Source organism: Hippopotamus amphibius, chromosome 12 (assembly GCF_030028045.1).
Source record: "Hippopotamus amphibius kiboko isolate mHipAmp2 chromosome 12, mHipAmp2.hap2, whole genome shotgun sequence".
NCBI classification, from domain to species: Eukaryota; Metazoa; Chordata; class Mammalia; order Artiodactyla; family Hippopotamidae; genus Hippopotamus; species Hippopotamus amphibius.
The window spans coordinates 77,458,763-77,482,205 of record NC_080197.1 but is presented as its reverse complement, the minus strand read 5'-3'; positions in this window follow the sequence as shown (position 1 = coordinate 77,482,205).

The following is a 23,443-nucleotide window of genomic DNA, read 5'->3' as shown; positions in this document are numbered from 1 at the left end:
CTGTGGTCTCTCCAACAGCGTGGAGGTGAATCCAGAAACCTCCTGAGGATGGGACGTCTGCTGGCTGAGCACAGGTAGTAGAGCCCAGGAGGGTGCCGGGGCAGAGCTGCAGGCCAGGCGTCCCCACAGTTAGTGTCTGTGGGGGGCCCGGCTCCTGGGATTAGATGTGCCCTCTGATGTGAGGGGTGCAGTCCTCTCATGTGCCACCCCTGGGGAGCAAGCCACTGCACACCTTCTGGAAGAATATACACGTGAGGGGACTTTCTCTTCCCACATCCCATCTCCTGAGTGCAGACCACGTGCGGGTGGTAGGCTAGACATCAGGACTGGTGGAAGAGGAGAAAGATGTGACCCCCTGCCCCAGGAGCTCCCAGCTAACGCAGGAGGCAGAGAAAAGTCAGGAACCATCATACAAGGCATCATGGGAAGGGCAGTCACACAGACGCAGGTACAAAGAGGTGGCATTTGTTATCCTGCCGTGTACATGTTTTTATAGATCATGAAGCATTTTCATGTGTATTCACTCATCTGAACCTCACTGCCACTCCGTGAGGTAGACACACCTGGCATTATCAATATTTTAATTTTGTAAATGAGGAGACAGGGCTCTTGGGGTTTGTATGTCCAGAGTCACAAAGCAAATAAACAGCAGAGCCGGGACAGGGTCTTCCGGTTCCCTGGGCTGCTCCTCTGATAATAATCACTGTGACACTTGTTGACAGCTTACGAAGCACTTATATTGTAGTAACTCATTTACTCTTCATAATAACCCTTTGGGGAGGTGCAGTTACTTCCTCTGTATAGATGAGGAGGCTGATGCAGGCAGTTTAAATAACACATCCAAAGATGTGCTCTCACACCGGGAGAGGTCGGATTTGAATGTGGGTGTCCTGAGCCCACCACGTGTTGGGGCTGAAGCCACGAGGGCAGGAGAGAAAGGTCCAGGAGCCAAGGGGCACAGTGCTCCTTGCCTGGACCCAGGATGCGTCTCTAAGACACAGGATGCTGCCCCTTCACCCCGGGTTGGAGAGAAGGTTTAAGACAATTCAATACTATATGTGAGACAGCTTTCTTTAGTAACAGTCACAGAATGGTTCATACTTGGAGCTCCATGCCTTAACTAAGTGAAGAAACAGCTTTCAGGATTGAAGTGCAAATCATTTAGGGACATCTGACGGTGGGTAGCCCTGCATTTCCTCCTGTGAAGCAGGCTCAGGTCCTGAGAGCCTTCTCTGGGCCAGAGAGAAGGGAGGGGGAGTTACAGAATACAAAGGAGAGCAAATGTATCCTCAAGGGGCCCACGATTGAGCAGAGAAGACCTTGTTCTATACGAGGCACTGTGTGAGAGGTGCTGGATGACCAAGATGGGTGCCACATCCCAAGAGCATCCCGAGGAGGGACAGACCATGGTGGGAGGACGCCGTGGTCAAGGAGGACTTGGGGGCAAAGGGGCGTGAGGGAGGCTTGCAGGGTGGACAGGGAGGGATTTCCCAGCACCTGCCAAGGTGCTGTGGGAGGCAGGGCAGGTGTCTTGGGCAGAGGATGTGGTCATAGGCTCTGGTTCTGGGATGGTTGGAATGGGATCCTCCCTGGCCACTTCTGCTTATCCTGTTAGAAAAAAGAACTGATGTTCCAGCTTACTCTACTTCCGAAGACTCCCTACCAAGCCTGAATGCTTCGCAGCTGGGTCTCAAGGCAGAGGACAGCCCAGGGGAGTGGGCTGATTTCTGGGAAAAGAAGCATCCCCCACTTGGCAAGAGTGAAGGAAAGTACAAGCATCTCAGAGTAATTCTTCCCACCTGAGAGATGGAAGAATAGAACTCGGAGGCAGGGAGTTGCCCTATAGCAGCAATGGCAGACCTTCCAGCTCCTGACTGGACTCCATGCCAGTGGAGCCCCAACCTAGCTCCGAAAGAACCACTGTAATTCCCCAGGACCACCCTTAGCCCTGCTGCATGAAGGTGCAACTCTTAGCACTTGTTTCCAAAGCTCCCAGACAGAGTCTAACTCCCAGGATAGACATCAGTGACTCTACAGTTCTTGTCAAGGAATAGACTTTGTGCCCCTGCCATGTACTGGAGTCAGTACACAAGGACCAAGCCACATCTCACTGTCTATCCCCTTCCAGGGTTCCAGCCTAATATGTATATGGAACTTTCTGGGGAGTCCTAGCGCTAAATACTAAGTCCATACACTACTCTGAGCCTTGTAGCTGTGGCATCTCCTCAGAAGTTTCCGAGGGTGAGGATTGCAGAGCCCAGAGTAAGTGTGCTCCTGTTCTTGGCTCCTGGAAGGCATCAGCTGTCACTGCACAGGTGGGAGGATCTGGGGACATGTGACCTTGGGAGCCAGGTGTGAAACCCTGGTACCAGATGGGGACAGGAAGCTCAGGATGAGGCTGATGGCTTGTGGTTTTTGGATATCCCTGTGCGTGGATCGCTGGGACACAGCAGGTGCGGACACCTGCCCTCGTGTTGGGAGAATTTGTCCCGGGAGCTATGTGGAGGACTTCTGGTCCCATCCCTGCATATACAGTCATAGATTTGAGGCTCTGAATGTAGCCTGGGGACTAGACAATTCTTTATTCCCATAAGTTCGTTCCTTCCCTTCATCCCCTGACTTTTTCTCGGAATCCTCTCTGAGAAGGTGTAGAGAATTCTCCCCCAAGGTCATATTCTCTCCACGTGAAAACTTTTCAACAATTTTCAAAAAATAATGTTTTGATTTAAAAGCAATACTTGATCAAGATGGCGGAGTAGGAGGACGTGCGCTCACTCCCTTTTGCAAGAGCACAGGAATTACAAGTAACTGCTGAACAATCATTGACAGAAAGACACTGGAACTCACCAAAAAAGAAACCCCACATCCAGAGACAAAGGAGAAGCCACAATGAGACAGTAGGAGGGGCACAATTGTGTTAAAAATCCCATAAATGGAGTCCAACTCGAGGATGGAAGATGCCTTAGAGGACTGGGGCAGGGAGGGTGGGGGGGACTTGAGGGGGGGAGTCAAGGAAGGGAGGGAATACGGGGATATGTGTATAAAAACAGATGATTGAACCCGATGTACCCCCCCCCCCAAAAAAAAATCCCATAAATGCTGGGTGGGTGACTCACAAGCTGGAGAACAGTTATACCGCAGAAGTCCACCCACTAAAGTGAGGGTTCTGAGCCCCATGTCAGGCTTCCCAACCTGGGAGTCCAGCAATGGGAGGAGGAATCCCCAGAGAATCAGACTTTGAAAGCCAGCAGGATCTGATTGCAGGACCTCCACTCTTGGAGGGCACACAAAAAAGTGTGCTCACCAGGACCCAGGGGGAAGGAGCAGTGACCCCATAGGAGACTGAACCAGACCTACCTGCTGGTGTTGGATGGTTGCCTGCAGAGGTGGGGGGCAGCTGTGGCTCATCAAGGAGATGGGGGCACTGGTGGTGGGGTTTCTGGGAAGTGCTCATTGGTGTGAGCTATCCCAGAGTCCACCATTAGCCCCACCAAAGAGCCTGTAAGCTCCAGTGCTAGGTAGCCTCAGGCCAAACAGCCAACAAGATGGGAACACAGCCCCACCCATTGGCAGACAAGCAGACTAAAGTTTTACTGAGCTCTGCCCACCCAGCCCTACCCACCATCAGTCCCTTGCATCAGGAAGCATGCATGAGCCTCCTAGCTAGCTTCCTCCACAAGAGGGCAGACAGCAATATCAAGCAGTGTCAGCAGTATTTCATCTTGTGGAACTGAAAACCACAGCCACAGAAAAATAGAGAAAATGAAAAGGCAAAAGACTTTGTATCAGATGAAGGGACAAGCTAAAACCCAGAAAAACAGCTAAATGAAGAGGAGATAGGCACCCTTCCAGAAAAAGAATTCAGAATAATGATAGTGAAGATGATCCAGGACTTTGAAAAAAGACTGGATGCAAAGATCGAAAGGTTGCAAGAAAAGTTTACCCAAGACCTAGAAGAATTAAAGAGCAAACAAATAGAGATATGCAACACAATAACTGAAATGAAAAATACGCTAGAAGGAACCAATAGCAGATTAACTGAGGCAGAAGGGCGAATAAGTGATCTGGAAGACAGAATGGTGATAATCACTCATGCAGAAAAGAATAAAGAAAAAAGAAAGAAAAGAACTGAAGACAGCCTAAGAGACCTCTGGGATAATGTTAAACACACCAACATTCGCATTATAGGGGTCCCAGAAGGAGAAGAGAAAGAGAAATGACCCAAGAAAATATTGGAAGAGATTCTAGTTGAAAACTTCCCTAACATGGGAAAGGAAATAGCGACCCAAGTCCAGGAAGTGCAGAGAGTCCCAGGCAGGATAAACCTAAGGAGAAACACGCCAAGACATAGAGCAGTCAAACTGACAAAAATTAAAGACAGAGAAAAGTTATTAAAAGCAACAAGGGAAAAATGACAAATAACATACAAGGGAACTCCCATAAGGTTAACAGCTGATTTCTCAGCAGAAACTCTGCAAGCCAGAAGGGAGTGGCATGATATATTTCAAGGGATGAAAAGGAAGAACCTAAAACCAAGAATACTCTACCCAGCAAGGATCTCCTTCAGATTCGACAGAGAAATCAAAAGCTTTACAGACAAGCAACAGCTAAGAGAATTCAGCACCACCAAACCAGCCCTACAGTAAATGCTAAAGGAACTTCTCTAAGTGGGAAACATAGGAGAAGAAAAGGACCTACAAAAACAACAACAGAACAATTAAGAAAATGGTAATAGGAACATACATATTGATAATTACCTTGAATGTAAATGGACTAAATGCACCAACCAAAAACACAGACTGGCTGAATGGATACAAAAACAAGACCCATATATATGCTGTCTACAAGAGACCCACTTCAGACCTAGGGACACATACAGACTGAAAGTGAGGGGATGGAAAAAGATATTGCATGCAAATGGAAATCAAAAGAAAGCTGGAGTAGTGATACTCATATCAGATAAAATAGACCTTAAAATAAAAAAATGTTACAAGAGACAAGAAAGGACACTACATAAAGATCAAGGGATCAATCCAAGAAGAAGAGATAACAATTATAAATATATATGCCCCCAATATAGGAGCACCTCAATACATAAGGCAAATGCTAACAACTATGAAAGAGGAAATTGACAGTAACACAGTCATAGTGGGGGATTTTAACACCCCACTTACACCAATGGACAGATCATCTAGACAGAAAATTAATAAAGAAACACAAGTTTTAAATGACACAATAAATCAGCTGGATTTAATAGACATCTATAGGACATTACATCCAAAAACAGCAGATTACACATTCTTCTCCAGTGCACATGGAACATTCTCCAGGATAGATCACATTTTGGGTCATAAATCAAGCCTTGGTAAATTCAAGAGAATTGAAATCATATCAAACATCTTTTCCAACCACAACACTATGAGATTAGAAATCAATTACAGGAAAAAAAACTGTAAAAAACACAAACACATGGAGGCTAAACAATATGCTACTAAATAACCAAGAGATCACTGAAGAAATCAAAGAGGAAATCAAAAAATACCTAGAGACAAATGACAATGAAAACACAATCATCCAAAACCTATGGGATGCAGCAAAGGCAGGTCTAAGAGGGAAGTTTATAGCAATACAATCCTACCTCAAGAAACAAGGAAAATCCCAAATAAACAATCTAACTTTACACCTAAAGAAACTAGAGAAAGAAGAGCAAACAAAACCCAAAGTTAGTAGATGGAGAGAAATCATAAAGATCAGAGCAGAAATAAATGAAATAGAAACAAAGAAAACAATAGCAAAAACCAATACAACTAAAAGCTGGTTCCTTGAGAAGATAAATAAAATTGATAAACCTCTAGCAAGAAAAAGAGGGAGAGGACTCAATTAGAAATGAAACAGAAGTTACAACAGACACCACAGAAATAAAAAGCACCATAAGAGATTACTACAAGCAACTACATGCCAATAAAATGGACAACCTGGATGAAATGGACAGATTCTTAGAAAGGTATAACCTTCCAAGACTGAATCAAGAAGATACAGAAAATATGAACAGACCAATCACAAGTAATGAAATTGAAACTGTGATTTAAAATCTCCCAACAAACAAAAGTCCAGGACCAGATAGATTCACAGGTGAATTTTATCAAACATTTAGAGAAGAGCTAACACCCATCCTTCTCAAGCTCTTCCAAAAAATTTCAGAGGAAGGAACACACTCAAACTCATTTTATGAGGCCACCATCACCCTGATACCAAAACCAGACAAAGATACTACAAAAAAAGGAAATTACAGACCAACATCACTGATGAATTTAGATGCAGAAATCCTCAACAAAATACTAACCAACAGAATCCAACAACACATTGAAAAGATAATACACCATGATCAAGTGGGATTTATCCCTGGAATGCAAGGATTCTTCAATATATGCAAATCAACCAATGTTATACACCATATTAATAATTTGAAGGATAAAAACCACATGACCATCTCAGTAGATGCAGAAAAAGCTTTTGACAAAATTCAGCACCCATTTATGATAAAAACTCTCCAGAAAGTGGACATAGAAGGAATCTACCTCAACATAATAAAAGCCATATATGACAAACTCACAGCAAACATCATTCTCAATGGTGAAAAACTGAAAGCATTCCCTCTAAGATCAGGAACAAGACAAGGATGTCCACTCTCACCACTACTAGTCAACATAGTTTTGGAAGTCCTTGACACAACAATCAGAGAAGAAAAAGAAATAAAAGGAATCTGAATTGGAAAAGAAGTAAAACTGTCACTGTTTGCAGATGACATGATACTATACATAGAAAATCCTAAAGATGCCACCAGAAAATTACTTGAGCTAATCAATGAACTTGGTAAAGTTGCAGGATACAAAATTAACACACAGAAATCTCTTGCATTTCTATACACTAACAAGGAAATATCAGAAAGAGAAATTAAGGAAACAATCCCATTCACCATTGCAACAAAAAGAATAAAATACCTAGGAATAAACCTAACCAAGGAGGTAAAAGACCTGTACTCAGAAAACTATATGACACTAATGAAAGAAATCAAAGATGGCACAAACAGATGGAGGGACATACCATGTTCTTGGACTGGAAGAATCAACATTGTGAAAATGACTATACTACCCAAAGCAATTTACAGATTCAATCCTATCAAATTACCAATGGCATTTTTCACAGAACCAGAACAAGAAATCTTACAATTTGTATGGAAATGCAGAAGACCCTGAATAGCCAAAGCAATCTTGAGAAGGAAAGACAGAATTGGCAGAATCAGACTTCCTAACTTCAGGCTATACTACAAGGCTACAGTGAACAAGACAGTATGGTCCTGGCACAAAAACAGAAATATAGACCAATGGAACAGGATAGAAAGCCCAGAGATAAACTACGGTCAACTAATCTATGACAAAGGAGCCAAGGATATACAATGAAGGAGAAGCAGCCTCTTCAATAAGTGGTGCTGGGAAAACTGGGCAGCTACATGTAAAAGAATGAAATTAGAACACTCCTTAACACCATACGCAAAAAAAACTCAAAATGGATTAAAGACCTAAATGTAAGGCCAGACACTATGAAACTCCTAGAGGAAAACACAGGAAGAACACTCTTTTATGTAAATAACAGCAAGACCTTTTTTGATCCACCTCTTAGAGTAATGGAAATAAAAGCAAAAATAAATAAGTGGGACCTAATGAAACTTCAAAGCTTCTGCACAGCAAAGGAAACTATCAGCAAGACGAAAAGACAACCCTCAGAATGGGAGAAACTATTTGCAAACGAATCAACAGACAAAAGATTAATCTCTGAAATATATAAACAGTTCATCCAGTTCAATATCGAAAAAACAACCCAATCAAAAAATGGGCAGAAGACATAAATAGGCATTTCTTCAAAGAAGACATACGGATGGCCAAGAGGCACAAAAAAAGCTGCTCAACATCACTAACTATTAAAGATATGCAAATCAAAACTACAATGAGGTATTACCTCACACCGGTTAGTATGGGCATCATCAGAAAATCTACAAACAGTAAATGCTGGAGAGGGTGTAGAGAAAAGGGAACGCTGTTGCAATGTTGGTGGGATTGGAAATTGATACAGTCACTATGGAGAAGAGTTGCAACCTCCACTATGGAGGTTCCTTGCAAAACTAAAAATAGAGTTACCATATGACCCAGCAATCCCACTGCTGGGCATATACCCAGAGAAAACCATAATTCAAAAAGACACATGCACTCCAATGTTCATTGCAGCACTATTTACAATAGCTAGGACAAGGAAGCAACCTAAATGTCCATCAACAGATGAGTGGATAAAAAAGATGTGGTACATATATACAATGGAATATTACTCAGCTGTAAAAAGCAATGAAACTGGGACATTTGTAGAGACATGGATCGACCTAGGGACTGTCGTACGGAGTGAAGTGTGTCAGAAAGAGAAAAACAAATATCGTATATTAACACATATATGTGGACTACAGAAAAATGGTACAAATCAACTGGTTTGCAAAGCAGAAATAGAGACACAGATGTAGAGAAAAAACATATGGACACCAAGTGGGGATAGCGGGGAGGGTTGGGGGGGAATGAATTGGGAGATTGGGATACCAAATTGTATACTCTAAATATATGCATTTTATTGACTGTTAAAAAAAATGTTGTCTTGACTGTTATTAAACTATGATGAAAAATATTTCAAGGATAAAAAAAGTTCAAGGAATCTTGGTAAAAGAAAGACCAGGAGATGGGGCAGTGGTCTCAGAGTGGGCCACAGTTTTCTTCTCTTTGTGGGACTGTATCTAAAGGCTCTGTCCATAGATGGAGGTCTCTGCTTGCTATTCCCACCTCTTCATGATTCTGTCTCAATCATTTCAGCAGTGGTTCCCCTGGCATCTTGCCCATCCAATCTCCGTGTTCAGGCAGATGGATGTCTAAGCCTCCAGGATGAATGGTCATCAGGAAGGAGCTACAGCCTTCCTGAAAATACCATCCTGTGTCTTGTTCTCATGATGGTTTCGATTCCTAGTATCCAATCAGATTCTCTTTTCCTCTAATGCAGCCACTCAACCCACACATAACTGTTTATGGAAAGCCTATTTTATGGCTAGTGTTTTGTAGAAAGTCTTTAGGGAAGCCTAAGAATGAAAAAGCACAGTCCTGCTCTTCAAGGAGCTGATGATGCACTGGGCAGAAGACTGTTTGCTTCTTTCCGGCTCTTCCCAAACTACGATGCACACACACAACCAGCATCCCATCTGATGCTCTGACAGTCCCATGAGGGGGGCTAGTGGGTCACTTCAAGAACTTTACCACTCAAAACTACAATGAGGTACCACCTGACACTGATCAGAATGGCCACCATTAAAAAGTCTACAAATAATAAATGCTGGAGAGGGAGGGAGAAAAGGGAGCCCTCCTACCCTGTTGGGGGGGAATGTAAGTTGGTGCAACCACTATGGAGAACAGTATGGAGCTTCCTCAGAAACTGAAAACTGTGTTGCCATATGATCCTGCAATCCCACTCCTGGGCATATATCTGGAGAAAACGACAATTCAGAAGATACATGCACCCCAATGCTCATAGCAGCACTATTCACAATAGCCAGGACATGGAAGCAACATAAATGTCCGTCAACATTTGAATGAATGGATAAAGAAGATGTGGTGCATATATACAATGGAATACTGCTCAGGCACCAAAAGAATGAAACAGTGCTATTTGCAGCAACGTGGGTGGACCTAGAGACTCATATTAAGTGAAGTAAGTCTGACAGAGAAAGACAGATATCATATGATATCACTTATATATGGAATCTCAAATGTAACACAAATGAACTTGGGGGGAGGGGCTCTGCTAGACGGTGACTGAGAGGAAGCTGTTGCAAGAATGTGGAAGGGGGAGTGGCTGGAGGTGAGGAGAAGCAGGAGATGGAGGTCTTCCTAGGACAAGAGCATCCTTCGGGAGCGAATGCTTTAGTGGCGGGACCAGCCCTGCAGGTGTACCATGCATGCACTACACCCTGTCATCTGTGGCTGGTGGCACTTGGCCACCGTCTGAGACAGTGAGGGGAGCTGAGCGCTGGAAAGACACCCAGAGACAAGGGCTGGAGTGCAGGGGAGTTTTAGGGCCATGAAACTGTTCTGTAGGAGCCTGTGATGGTGGACTCATGACATGGTGCATTTGCCAAAACCCACAGAACTCACGACACAAAGAGTGGACCCTCATGTAAATGCTGGACCCTCGTTAATCATCACATGTCGTTATTGCTTCATCAATTGTAACAAATGTACCACTTAAAGCAAGATGCTGGTGTATATGGGAACACTCTGCTGTCTGCTCAAGTTTTTTTATAAGTTAACTTATAACTGCTCTAAAATAGAAAGAATGAGAATAAAACTCAGCCATGGTGTTTGCCTGAATCAGTGTTAAAATGTCATCACCACCTGGAACAATTCATTCCAGGGTAGGAGGAATGAAATGTGCCATCATAGCATCTATCTCCCTGCGTGCACTAGGTACCTTTCATTCCTTTAGATAAGACACAAGCAATCTCTTACCCACCCCTGTCACATGTAACAGCTTCCCTGTCAACGTTGGGACTTGGTTCTTTCTAAATCTGTGCCTGCAAACAGCGGGACCACCTCCCCCCTCGGTCCTGTTCCCCCAGCTGTAAACTGGGGAAGCGGGTGAGCGAATGAAATAATCTCTGAAGTCTTTTCCAGGTGTCCCAGTCTGTGAGTTTCTCTGGGGGTCTGACCTGTCTTGTCTTCCAACTTCCCCACCCCCATTGTTTACTTTATCACCTGCTACACTGGACCTGGTCGCCTGGGCATTGCCCTCCTGTGGATGGTGCCTGGAAGTGTTTACATTCTGTGCTGGTGGCCGTGTTTCTTGCCCCCCTGCCTTTTTTTTTTCTAAATAAATAAATTTATTTATTTATTTATTTATTTATTTATTTATGGCTGTGTTGGGTCTTTGTTGCTGTACAGAGCTTTCTGTGGTTGAGATGAGTGGGGCTACTTTTCATTGTGGTGCACGGGCTTCTCGTTGTGGTAGCTTCTCTTGTTACAGAGCGTGGGCCCTAGGCGCATGGGCCTCAGTAGTTGCAGCACTTGGGCTCAGTAGTTGTGGTGCATGGGCTTAGTTGCTCCTCGGCATGTGGGATCTTCCCAGACCAGGGCTTGAACCCGTGTCCCCTGCTTTGGCAGGCAGATTCTTAACCACTGCTCCACCAAGGAAGATCCCCCTGCCTTACTTATAATGTCCATACTGGATTAGGGATCAACTCAAGCTAGGCAGATGCCTTTAATCTCTATTTTATTTATTTCCTCTCTGATCTTTTAGTTTTTTAATTACAGATTCTACAGATGCCTTTGATCTAATATTTAATATCATACATAGGATTATGTATAATTTAATATCATAGGTCACTATAATATCAGTCAGCACAACAGATGTACTCAAAAGGAAATCCAAATATATAAATAGAACCCTCATTAGACATTTCCCAATGAAATACAACCAGCTTCTGTAATGTCACAGAATCCATGCTGTTTCGCCTTTGGTGCTAGAATGAAGATTATGTTGCAGGACAAAGAGGGGTTAAAGCCCTGCAGACGCCTTCACTGGGGACCCCGGTCAAGGCAAGGTCACAGAAAAGCTTGACAGCAGAGGACGTAGACTGACCAGTGGCTGCAGCCTCAAGTCCCCTTTCCTTCCCTACCTCCTCCCCCGCCTCTTTTCCGCTTACACCCTTCTTACTGGAAACCCTCTTCTGGCCTCCACCTCTACAGCTCAGGGGAGATAAGATGACACCGTGTATCCCAGGCTGCGTGAGTGATTTCACAGAGGGTTCACTTTGGGTGAAAAGAACAGGGCTGTGCTGGTTCCATTCAGAGCAAAACTAGAGACTTAGGTCAGACTTGCTGGGGAAGCATGGGGGTTGGGGGACGGGGGAACAGAGCTTTTGAATAAGGATTCTTGGTGTAAAGTTTGTCAGTTTGTACCTCCCCCCACCAACCAATCTCACTTTTTTAAAAAGATGTTTATAATTCCAAGTGGAGCTTTCCTAAACTGTGGGTCCTGTAAGTCCCCAAGAGTAGCAGGTGAGCAGGGCAGTTGACTCTTGGCTGCAGTGGCTGAGACCTAGGGGATGGGCACCCAGTGTGCAGACAGATGTCGCCTTCTATGTGGGCCACAATGTGAAGATTGGGAAGCCCCATTCCAAGGTCACCACACACACTCCGGGTATAATAATAACCCTAGAGACAAAGTGCTTTCTCACATCTACTTGGGCCCATGTGTAACCCCAGGGAGGAAGCTAGGGCAGTGTCACAGCAGGAGAAGTTTCTGCAGCATCCCAAGGTGATCCCAACTGAAGCCAGGACTGGCCCCTATTCCCCAAGTCTCATGTAATAACAGAAGCCCCCCTGACATTTCCAAAGAACTTTCCTAACTGAATACTCTTCATAGAACCTCCTCACATGGGTTCTCCTATCTGATCTTCCTGACCATCCTGTGGGAGAATAAGAATCCCATTTTACATATGGAGAAACTGAGGATCAATCTGGGACTTGTGCGAGGTTCCACACCTCATCTGTGGAAGAAGAGGGAGTCTGACCCTGGCCTTCTTGCTCTGAATTCAGAGGTCTGCCAATGACACGCCCAGTCCTGTGAATGTCCGTTTTTAGGGACCAAATTGCTGGGATGGGAATATGGTAGGCAGAGAGCAATGCCAGGGTAGAGCTGGGGGGGACTTGGTACGCTGGGAACAAGCTCTACAGGGTGAACTCTGGATGTTTGTTCTCTTCTGGGTGGGGAAGAAAGAGCAAAGTCTAGAACCTCAGTTACTCTGCCTGCGGGCTTCACCAGGCTACCGCTTTCTCCTAATACCCCACTCTGCTCCTTCAACCAAAACCAGAGGGAAGACAGGGATGCTTGTCAAGCTGGGATTGTGCTCAGGGAAGAACAATGGGAACTGTGGACTGCAGAGTCTCCGTGTGTGTGTGTGTGTGTGTGTGCGTGTGTGTGTGTGTACAGCCTGCCCGATTTGATTGGCGCTCGAAGGCTGCCCATCGGAACCCAGCCCGCCCTCGCAGGATGCCTGGGACTTGTCACGCAGCCCACGTCGGAGAGCAGACATCCTGGTGCCCACTCACCTCCTTGGAGCCTGTGACCCAGGCCAGCCCACTGTGTTTGGGACGTGGCACATCCGGACCCGTGTTATCTCGGGATCCTGGGACTCCTTGGCCCCCCTGCCCTGCCTCCTCCCCTCCCGGTGGACACGTAGCCTCCGCACACTTCTCAGAGGGCTATTTCTAGCTGAGGGGCTGGTGATTCAGCCCCAGCCTGCCAGGTCAGGTTGTCTGCGTGCTGCAGCTGGGATGGCCGGCCTGACACGTTGTGGGTTCAGCAGAATGCAGGATGCTGGGGCTTCCGGAGGCAGGCATCCCCTCAGGCTGCTGGAGGTCACGGTTGCTGAGATGTGGGGGTGGGGGAGACAGGATGCTCCAGCCAGCCGCATGATGGGGAGGGGGTGGGAGTCCACGGGGAAAGGCAAGAACCCAGCCTCCTTGTACCTCTGGCTGTGCTCCATGCTCCGACCCCCTGCCCCCTCTCCCTGTGTGAATCACTTGTCTTCAGTGTGGCTTGGAGTAAGCGGAGTCCTGTGGTTGAAGGCAGACCCTGGGGTTGGATAGTTCAGGGCAGAAACTGAGCTCTGTCGCATCAAACCACTTCCCTGCTCTGAGCCTTGGTTTCCTCACCTGTCAAAAAGGAGGTCATACCTACTGTATAACACAGGGAACTCTGCTCAATATTATGAAACAACCTAAATGGGAAAAGAATTTGAAAAAGAATAAATACATGTATATGTATAGTTGAATCATTTTGCTGGACACCTGAAACTATCACCACATTGTTAAGCAACTATACTCCAATATAAAATAAAAAGTTAAAAAAAGGAAGGTCATAACTGTACCTGCCTCATTAGATGGTTGACAGGATTTAATACTGTGACACGTGTGGTACTTAAGCTCACGGGAAGGGGTCTCGTAGCCCAGCTCGGTAGATGGTAAATGTTTCTTGCCGTGGTTAGGGTTCCTTTTCCAAATCACAGCCTCCTGCCACAGCTTCAGATGGTTCCCACATGCCTCTCACCTGCTCTCAGAATCCCTCACAGCTGACCTTCAGAGCCATTGTCATTTCAGTTATTTCCGATACCTGTCATATGTTAAGAGCTTATTAAGTATCTACTGAATGAAGGGATGAGTTCTTCCCTGAGCTTGATGTGATGACAGGACACTGAACTTGGAATGAAAACAAAAACAAAATGAAAGCCTGGGTTCCAGTTCCAGCCACCCCCATGGCTAGTGGCATCACTGACCACATCAATGAGAGCACCTCATCTCCTACTCTGCCACCTGTCCAGTCTTCTCCCGAAGGTGTGGGGACGGGTGGGCCGGGGATATGGCTCCGCTTTGGAAACAGCTCCAGGCAGATTATTCTTCATCTCCGTCGATTTCTGATTCCCCACTCCAGGAAGCCGCATCTCTTCTGTCAAACCCTGTTTCATATTCCCATGCTCTCAACCAGCACCGAGGTTCACCTGAGCTATTCTACAGTCTCTTTTTCCCTTTTCCTTCTCTCCCTCAAAACACAGGGCTCCCTCCGTTCAGAACGGAGCCCACTCACCTCATAAAGGAAACTGTCCCCACCAGCCTCCCCTAGAGCCAAGGGCATCAATGAACCTGCACTCCAGCCCTCCCTGTACAGCTGTGTTAAGCAGCACGTAGTCCTTTCCTTGGCGTGTTCTCATATTTTTGAGGAATTCATCCATTCACCATGGCTTTATGGCAGCTGTCGGGCACCTGTCACTCCCTTTCAAGGTGAGACCACTTGATCTCATAAGAGCTTCACCTCAGCTCTCAGCTCTCAGCCCTGTGTTGGAGGTGACAGGGGTTATTACCTTCATTTTATAGGTGAGAAAATTGAGACCTGAAAATGGTGATTGATTGACCCAAGGTTTCATAGCCAATGAGTTGTACCCATTTCCTCAGCTGGGAAATCCTAAGGTCAGGTGGTGCATACCAGGGTTCTTCTGATGGGCTACAGGGCATGGGAGCTCCGAGTCTGTGATTAACACACTTGGGGTTTCCAGCCTCCGCCCTCTCACTGCCCACCATCTTGGACACGTTACATGGTCTCTGAGCTTAGTGAGGATGTCTTTAAAATGGGGATATACGATTTACCTCATATGCAAAGTGCTTGCCTCATAGTAGGTCCTCAACCTTCTCTCCCATTCCTTATAGCTCCTTTGGTCCCCAGTGGCCTGTAATACGTGCATGAGTTTTATATTACATGTCCATTCCCACCACCATGAAGAGATTTCAAGGTGAGGTAAACTGAATCTTTATCCAATTATTTGGTGAATATATATTGAGTGCCTAATATATATACATATACATATATATATATATATATATATATATATACATACCAGCCATTGCATAGGTTCAGAGGTAAGTGAGTGAAGACACTATTCTTGCCTTCCAGTACTTGCTGAAGAGAAAACTACCTTGAGTGTGATTTGGCCAGGAAGGAGGTGTGTTTGTATGGCTTTGGGAAGCAGCAGAAAGAGCCTCGAAACTGGCCATGGGATGTCAGGCTGGGCTTCCCGAAGGCTCGACAGCTGAGCAGAGTTTTGAAGGAGGAAGTGTTCTACATGGGCGAGGTGTGCTGTAGGGGAGATTACTATAAAAGGCGAGATCACACATGGAAATGCAGGGCCGTGGAAGAACACAGCATCTTTGGAAAGTGGTGAGAATTTCAATCTAACTATAGTATAAAAGGAGGTGAGAAGCAGTGAGAAATGAGGGGAGAAGGTGGGCAGGGTCAGATTACAAATGGACCTGGATGGCATATTAAGGAATTTAGATCATGGCCTCATCCTATAGGGACACCCTGGAAAATCTGAGTAGGGAATCAATAGGATTAGAGTTGGGTTTTAAGGGGAGTTTCCTTGCGGTCCAGTGGTTAGGACTCTATGAGCTCACTGCCAAGGGCCCAGGTTCCATCCCTGGTTGGGGAACTAAGATCCCACAAGCCACATGGTGCAGCCAAAAATAAATAAATAAATAAACTTGTGTTTTAAGATGATCACTAGTAGCAGCGTGGTGAGCACATTTGAAGAGGGACAAGACTATATGTAGGGAGGCCAGTTAGAAAAATTTCATACTACAGTTGACCCTTGAACAACATGGGTTTAACCTGCATGGGTCCACTTATACACGGATTTTTTCAATAAATATATTGGAAACATTTTTGGAGATTTGTGACAATTTGAAAAAACTTGCAATTGAATTGCATAGTCCAGAAATATTGAAAAAATTAAGAAAAAGTCCTGCCATGAATGCATAAAATATTTGTAGATACTAGTCTATTCCTAGAAAGGCATTAGGCAGGTGATATTTAATATGAAATTAATAATGTATCAGTTTAGTTTTCTTACTGTTTTCTATCTTTGTAATCGTATCAATTACACTTGGAGACTATACAGCAATCCTATTGCTGCTTCTTCGGTATCAATGCATGAATCGTTATACCTGTAAATAAATGTGAATCTCTTTTTCATATTATCTTTGCATTTTCAATGTCTAGTGTCAGTAACACGTATAAGATCTGCACTGTTTTGTATTATATAAGACAATATTGACGTCGGTACTCACAGAGGATTCCTCTTGTAAACTTGTGGTGTCGATAAATACAGGACAGTACTGTAAATGTCATTTCCTTATGACTTTCATAATAACATTTTATTTTTCTCTAGCTTACTTTATTGTAAGAATACAGTATATAATACACATAACATACAAAATATGTGTTAATTGACAGTTTATATAATTGGTAAGGCTTTCAGTCATCCATAGGTGATTTTGTTTTGTTTTTGGCAGTGTGGCTTGTGTCCTGGACCAGAGATGAACCCGGGCCACAGCAGCGAAAGCGCCGAGTCCTAACCGCTGGACAACCAGGGAAGTCCCCATTAGCAGGCTATTAGCAGTTAAGTTTGGGGGAATCAAAAATCATATGTAATAAAAGCCATATATGAAAAACCAAAAGCCAACATCGTTCTCAATGGTCAAAAACTGGAAGAATTCCCTCTAAGAACAGGAACAAGACAAGGGTGTCCACTCTCACCACTATTATTCAACATAGTTTTGGAAGTTTTAGCCACAGCAATCAGAGAAGAAAAAGAAATCAAAGGAATCCAAATTGGAAAAGAAGAAGTAAAATTGTCACTCTTTGCAGATGACATGATATTATATATAGAAAACCCTAAAGACTACCAGAAAACTGCTAGCACTAATTGATGAGTTTAGTAAAGTAGCAGGATACAATAATGCACAGAAATCTCTTGCATTCCTATACACTAACAACGGAAGAGCAGAAAGAGAAATTAAGGAAACTTTCCCATTCACCATTGCAACAAAAAGAATCAAATACCTAGGAATAAACCTGCCTAAGGAGGCAAAAGATCTGTATGCAGAAAACTTTAAGACATTGATGAAAGAAATCAAAGACAACACAAACAGATGGAGGGACATACCATGTTCCTGGATTGGAAGAATCAACATCGTGAAAATGACTGTACTACCCAAAGCAATTTACAGATTCAATGCAATCCCGATCAAATTACCAATGGCATTTTTCACAGAACTAGAGCCAGAAATCTTACGATTTGTATGGAAATGCAGAAGACCTCGAATAGCCAAAGCAATCTTGAGAAGGAAAAATGGAGTTGGTGGAATCAGTCTTCCTGACTTCAAACTATACTACAAGGCCATAGTGATCAAGACAGTATGGTACTGGCACAAAAATAGAAAGGACGATCAATGGAATAGAATAGAGAACTCAGAAGTAAGCCCAAACACATATGGGCACCTTATCTTTGACAAAGGAGGCACGAGTATACAATGGAAAAAAGACAGCCTCTTCAATAAATGGTGCTGGGAAAATTGGACAGCAACATGTAAAAGAATGAAATTAGAACACTTCCTAACACCATACACAAAAATAAGCTCAAAATGGATTAAAGACCTACATGTAAGGCCAGACACTATCAAACTCCTAGAGGAAAACATAGGCAGAACACTCTATGACATCCATCAAAGCAAGATCCTTTTGGACCCACCTCCTAGAATCATGGAAATAAAATCAAGAATAAACAAATGGGACCTCATGAAACTTAAAAGCTTTTGCACAGCAAAAGAAACCATAAACAAGACTAAAAGGCAACCCTTAGAATGGGAAAAAATAATCGCCTATGAAACAACGGACAAAGGATTAACCTCCAAAATATACAAGCAGCTCATGAAGCTTAATACCAAAAAAGCAAATAACCCAATCCACAAATGGGCAGAAGACCTAAATAGACATTTCTCCAAAGAAGACATGCAGATGGCCAACAAACACATGAAAAGATGCTCAACATCACTAATCACCAGAGAAATGCAAGTCAAAGCCACAATGAGATATCACCTCACACCGATCAGAATGGCCATCATCACAAAATCTAGAAACCACAAATGTTGGAGAGGGTGTGGAGAAAAGGGAACTCTCCTGCACTGTTGGTGGGACTGTAAGTTGGTACAGCCACTATGGAAAACAATTTGGAGGTTCCTTAAAAAACTACAAATAGAAATACCATATGATCCAGTAATCCCACTACTGGGCATATACCCAAAGAAAACCATAATCCCAAAAGAAACATGCACCATAATGCTCATTTCAGCACTATTTACAATAGCCAGGACATGGAAGCAACCTAAATGCCCATCAACAAATGAATGGATAAAGAAGATGTGGCATATATATACAATGGAATATTACTCAGCTATAAAAAGGGATGAGATGGAGCTATATGTAATGAGGTGGATAGAACTACAATCTGTCATACAAAGTGAAGTAAGTCAGAAAGAGAAGGACAAATATTGTATGCTAACTCACATATACGGAATCTAAAAATGGTACTGATGAACTCAGTGACAAGAACAAGGACGCAGATACAGAGAATGGACTGGAGAACTTGAGGTATGGGAGGGGGCGGGGGGTGAAGGGGAAACTGAGACGAAGCGAGAGAGTAGCACAGACATATATACACTACCAACTGTAAACTAGATAGTCAGTGGGAAGTTGTTGTATAACAAAGGGAGTCCAACTCAAGGATGGAAGATGCCTTAAAGGACTGGGGCGGGGAGGGTGGGGGGGACTTGAGGGGGGAGGAGTCAAGAAAGGGAGGGTATACGGGGATATGTGTATAAAAACAGATGATTGAACTTGGTGTACCCCCCAAAAAAAAAATCATATGTAGATTTCCGACTGAACGGGGGGTCGGTGCCCCTAACCCCTACGTTGTTTGAGTCAACTGTATTCTAGATGAGAAATGATAATAGACTGGACTAAAACAGGGGCCATTTGAGGATAAAAAAATAAGGTTATGAAAAATCTTTAGAAAGAAGACTCACAGGAAGAAATGATTGACTGTACATGGGGGTCAAGTCAAGGATGACCCTCATATTTCTGAGTTGGTGCCTTCAGCAGAGCTGAGTAAGGGCCCCAGGGATTGGCTGGAGATGGGGTGGCATCTGTCTTTCCCTGGAACTGCGCAAGGGAGAGCTGGCAAAGCTGCAGTGATGAGATGCCAAGGAGTTGATTCCACCTCTGCCATCTCTGAAGGGGAAGATGGGTAACACAGGTGTGTGCCCACATCACACTAGCTACAGAGCCCTGTGGACCACATTAGAGGATGCAAGTGGGGAAGACCCTGAAGGGGGCCCTAGTGATGGAGGCGGGCAGAGCCTGGTGGGTGATTCTGGCAACAGGAAACTGCAATCCTGCGGAGGCCAAGATGGTTAAGGTAAACTGGGGCCACTGGAGGCCGGGGGCATGTTCAGATATGCCCCTCGTCTGGGGGTGGTAGAGGGTGATTCAGGAGGGAGATGGGACTAGAGTGCAACACTGAGGGGGTTACACAGGCTTTTGCTCCTCATGTGTTTGTTTGTCTGGGCCCAGGATTGGAGGGGTTTCACACCAACATGCTGTGTATACAAGAATCCGATTTAGAGACTTCCCTGGTGGCGTAGTGGTTAAGAATCCCCCTGCTGATTCAAGCCTTGGTCCAGGATGATCCCACATGCCTTGGAGCAACGAAGCCCGTGCAACACAACTGCTGAACCTGTGTTCTAGAGCCCCTGAGCCACAACTATTGAGCCCATGTGCCACAACTACTGAGGCCCAGGGGCCTAGAGCCTGTGCTCCGCAACAAGAGAAGCCACCACAATGAGGAGCCCGTGCACCACAAAGAAGAGTAGCCCCTGCTCACCACAACTACAGAAAGCCTGTGCACAGCAACAAAGACCCAACACAGCCAATAAATAAATAAATAAGTAAATAAATAAATTTATTTATTTAAAAAAATCCTATTTGTTTGAAAAAAAAACTCATCCCCAGGCCAGAGAGCACCAGAAAGGCATAGGTTTGGTAGGAGAGATGGTGAGTCCAGGGGTGGTGGGTTTGGGGCGGGGGGGCATTGGGGGGTTGTGGCTCTGGGGAAGAGAGATCAGGCCCAGTTGCAGAGACATGGGAGTTGTTTTTATGCAGGCAGAGGTGGGAGCAATCTAAAGGATGGGTTACCCAGGGAGAGCAAGCGGACTAGCAAAGGGGGTCCATGGGTATCTGGGATGCCGATGTTTAACAAGCTGACAACAGAGATCAAGAAATGCTACTCAGAAAGTTTTGTCTGAGAAGCCTGAGTTCCTGATTCCTGGATTAACTACCTTTGATTGCAGTGGATTCCTGATCGAAGATGTGCAGAAGACACAGAAGGCAAATGCACTGTCTTTATTAGGAGCCAGAATGTCTATCCTAGCGAGCAGTCCTAGGCAGTGTGTGAGCCCCAAGGGCATCGCTAACTTTAACTTGAGATCTTGACTAACACAAAGGTTGCTTCTTCTTGGCCTCTTTCCTCTAAGTTTCCATCCTGTCTTTGATCCCTGGGGTCTTACCTCCACAATTCCCAAAGAAGGAAATGAATGAAGACATTTAAATAAAGGGAAGAACTGAAGACCCCTCTCCGAGAGGCTGGAGCAGAGCTGATCTGGTCTCTCCTCCCTCTAGCCCTGCCGTGATGTCTGCCAGGTGTCTAAGGAAACAGAGAGAGAAGGGAAGGAACAAAAGAGATCTTAGTAGCGGAGAAGAGCATGGTGTGATGTACCCCATGCCTCTTCCACCTATAGTTTGTTTATTCCTCCTACCAAAGAGCTCCAGTCGCTGGTGTCAGGATCCCAGGGTATACCCCTCAGAGGAGAAAGCCCATTTTGTTATTGACTCACATCCGAGATTCCATTCCAAGGGCTGGAGTGAAGAGGAAGTCTTCAACTGCCTGTCAAGATCAGCGTGTTTTCTTAATTATCAGGAACAGGGAGAAGAAAAAAGGAGAGTGGGGTCATGGGGAAGTCCAAGGAAGCAAGATTTCCAGAGAGAGGGCATGAAGAACCATGCCATACACTGCAGAAAGGACAAACAAGCTCAGGGACCAGACTGCAATTTTTCATTCTTGATTTTGCGAAGAGCTGTTTCAACAGGGTAGGATTGGAGACCAGATTGTGTGGACTGAGGTCAAAACGAGAAATGAGGGGATGAAAGTAGAGAGTGTGGACACTTTTAAAGTGTGGAGAGACATTCACAGGAAGGGACGTAGGGTTATGGTCCAAGCTGATTAGTTAAAAAAACTCAAGAGGAAAATGATGTGTTTATCAGACCACAAAAAGAAAAAAGTTTAAAGGAATATCACCGCCATTTGTGTCATTTGTTCCATTCAGAAGGCTTTTGCTTTGGGAGGACTTACAGGGCTAATGTGCGACTGACTGTCTTCTCCAATCAGGGAAATGGGAAATCAGGGACTACATTTTTTAATTTAAAAATGATTTCCCCTGCAAAACTAAAAAACTCCTGGAAGATAATATAGGAGAAAACCTAGATGACCTTGGGTTTGGTGATAACTTTTTAGATACATGACCAGAGGCATCATTCATGAAAGAAATAACTGATGGGCTGGACTTCATTAAAGTTAAAACTTCTGCTCTGAGAAAGACAAAGTCAAGAGAAAGAGAAGACAAGTCACAGACTGGGAGAAAATATTTGCAAAAGGCACATCTGATAAAGGACTGTTATCCCAAATATACAAAAAACACATAAGACTCATCAATAAGAAAACAAACAACTTGATTAAAAAATGCATATAAGACCTGAACAGACACTTCATCAAAGATGCTATACAGATGGCAAATAAGCATTCAAAAGGATGCTCCACATTATATGTCATCAGGGGAATGCAAATTAGAACAACAACAAGATACCACAACACACCTACTATATTGGCCAAAATTCAGAACACTGACAATGCCAAATGCTGGAGAGGATGTGGAGCACCAGGAATTCTCCTTCATTGCTGATGGGAATGCAAAACAGTACAGTCATTCTGGAAGACAGTTTGGCAGTTTCTTACAAGATTAAACATACTCTTTTAATATGATACAGTGATCACCCTTCTTGGTATTTATCCAAGGAATTTGAAAATATATGTCTACACAAAAACCTGAACATGGATGTTTATAGCAACTTCGTTTATATTTGCCCAAACTTGGAAATAACCAAGATGTCCTTCAGTAGGTGAATGGACAAATAAACTGTGGTATATCCAGATAATGGGATATTATTTAGCACTAAAACATAAATAAGCTTTCAAGTCATGAAAAAACATGAAGGATCCTTCAGTGTATATTAGTAAGTGAAAGAAGCCAATCTGAAAATCCTACATACCGTGTGATTCCGATTATATGACATTCTGAAAAAGGCAAAGCTATGGAGATAGTAAAAGAATCAGTGGTTGCCAGGGATTGGGGGCAGGAGGGATGAATAGGCAGAGAGAGCGCAGAGGATTTTAGGGCAATGCAGTGAAAATACTCTGTGTGATACTATAATGATGAATATATGTCATTTGATACATTTGTCCAAACCCATAGAATCTGTAACACCAAGAGTGAACCCTAGCGTAAGCTATGAACTTTGGGTAATTATGATGTGTCAGTGTAGTTCCATCAGTTGTAACAAATGGATCACTTTGGTGGGGGATATTGGTCATGAGAAAGCCTATGCATGTTGGAAGCAAGGAGTGTACGGGAAATCTCTGTACCTTCATTTCAATTTTGCTGTGAGCCCAAAACTGCATTAAAAAATATAAATTCTTTAAAAAAATTTCTCTTTCAAATGCCCATGTAGCTTATAGCTTGATAAGTTTGGCAAAACCAGAGGATTCAATTTAGAAAATAAATTGTTAAATGCAACCAAGTACGTG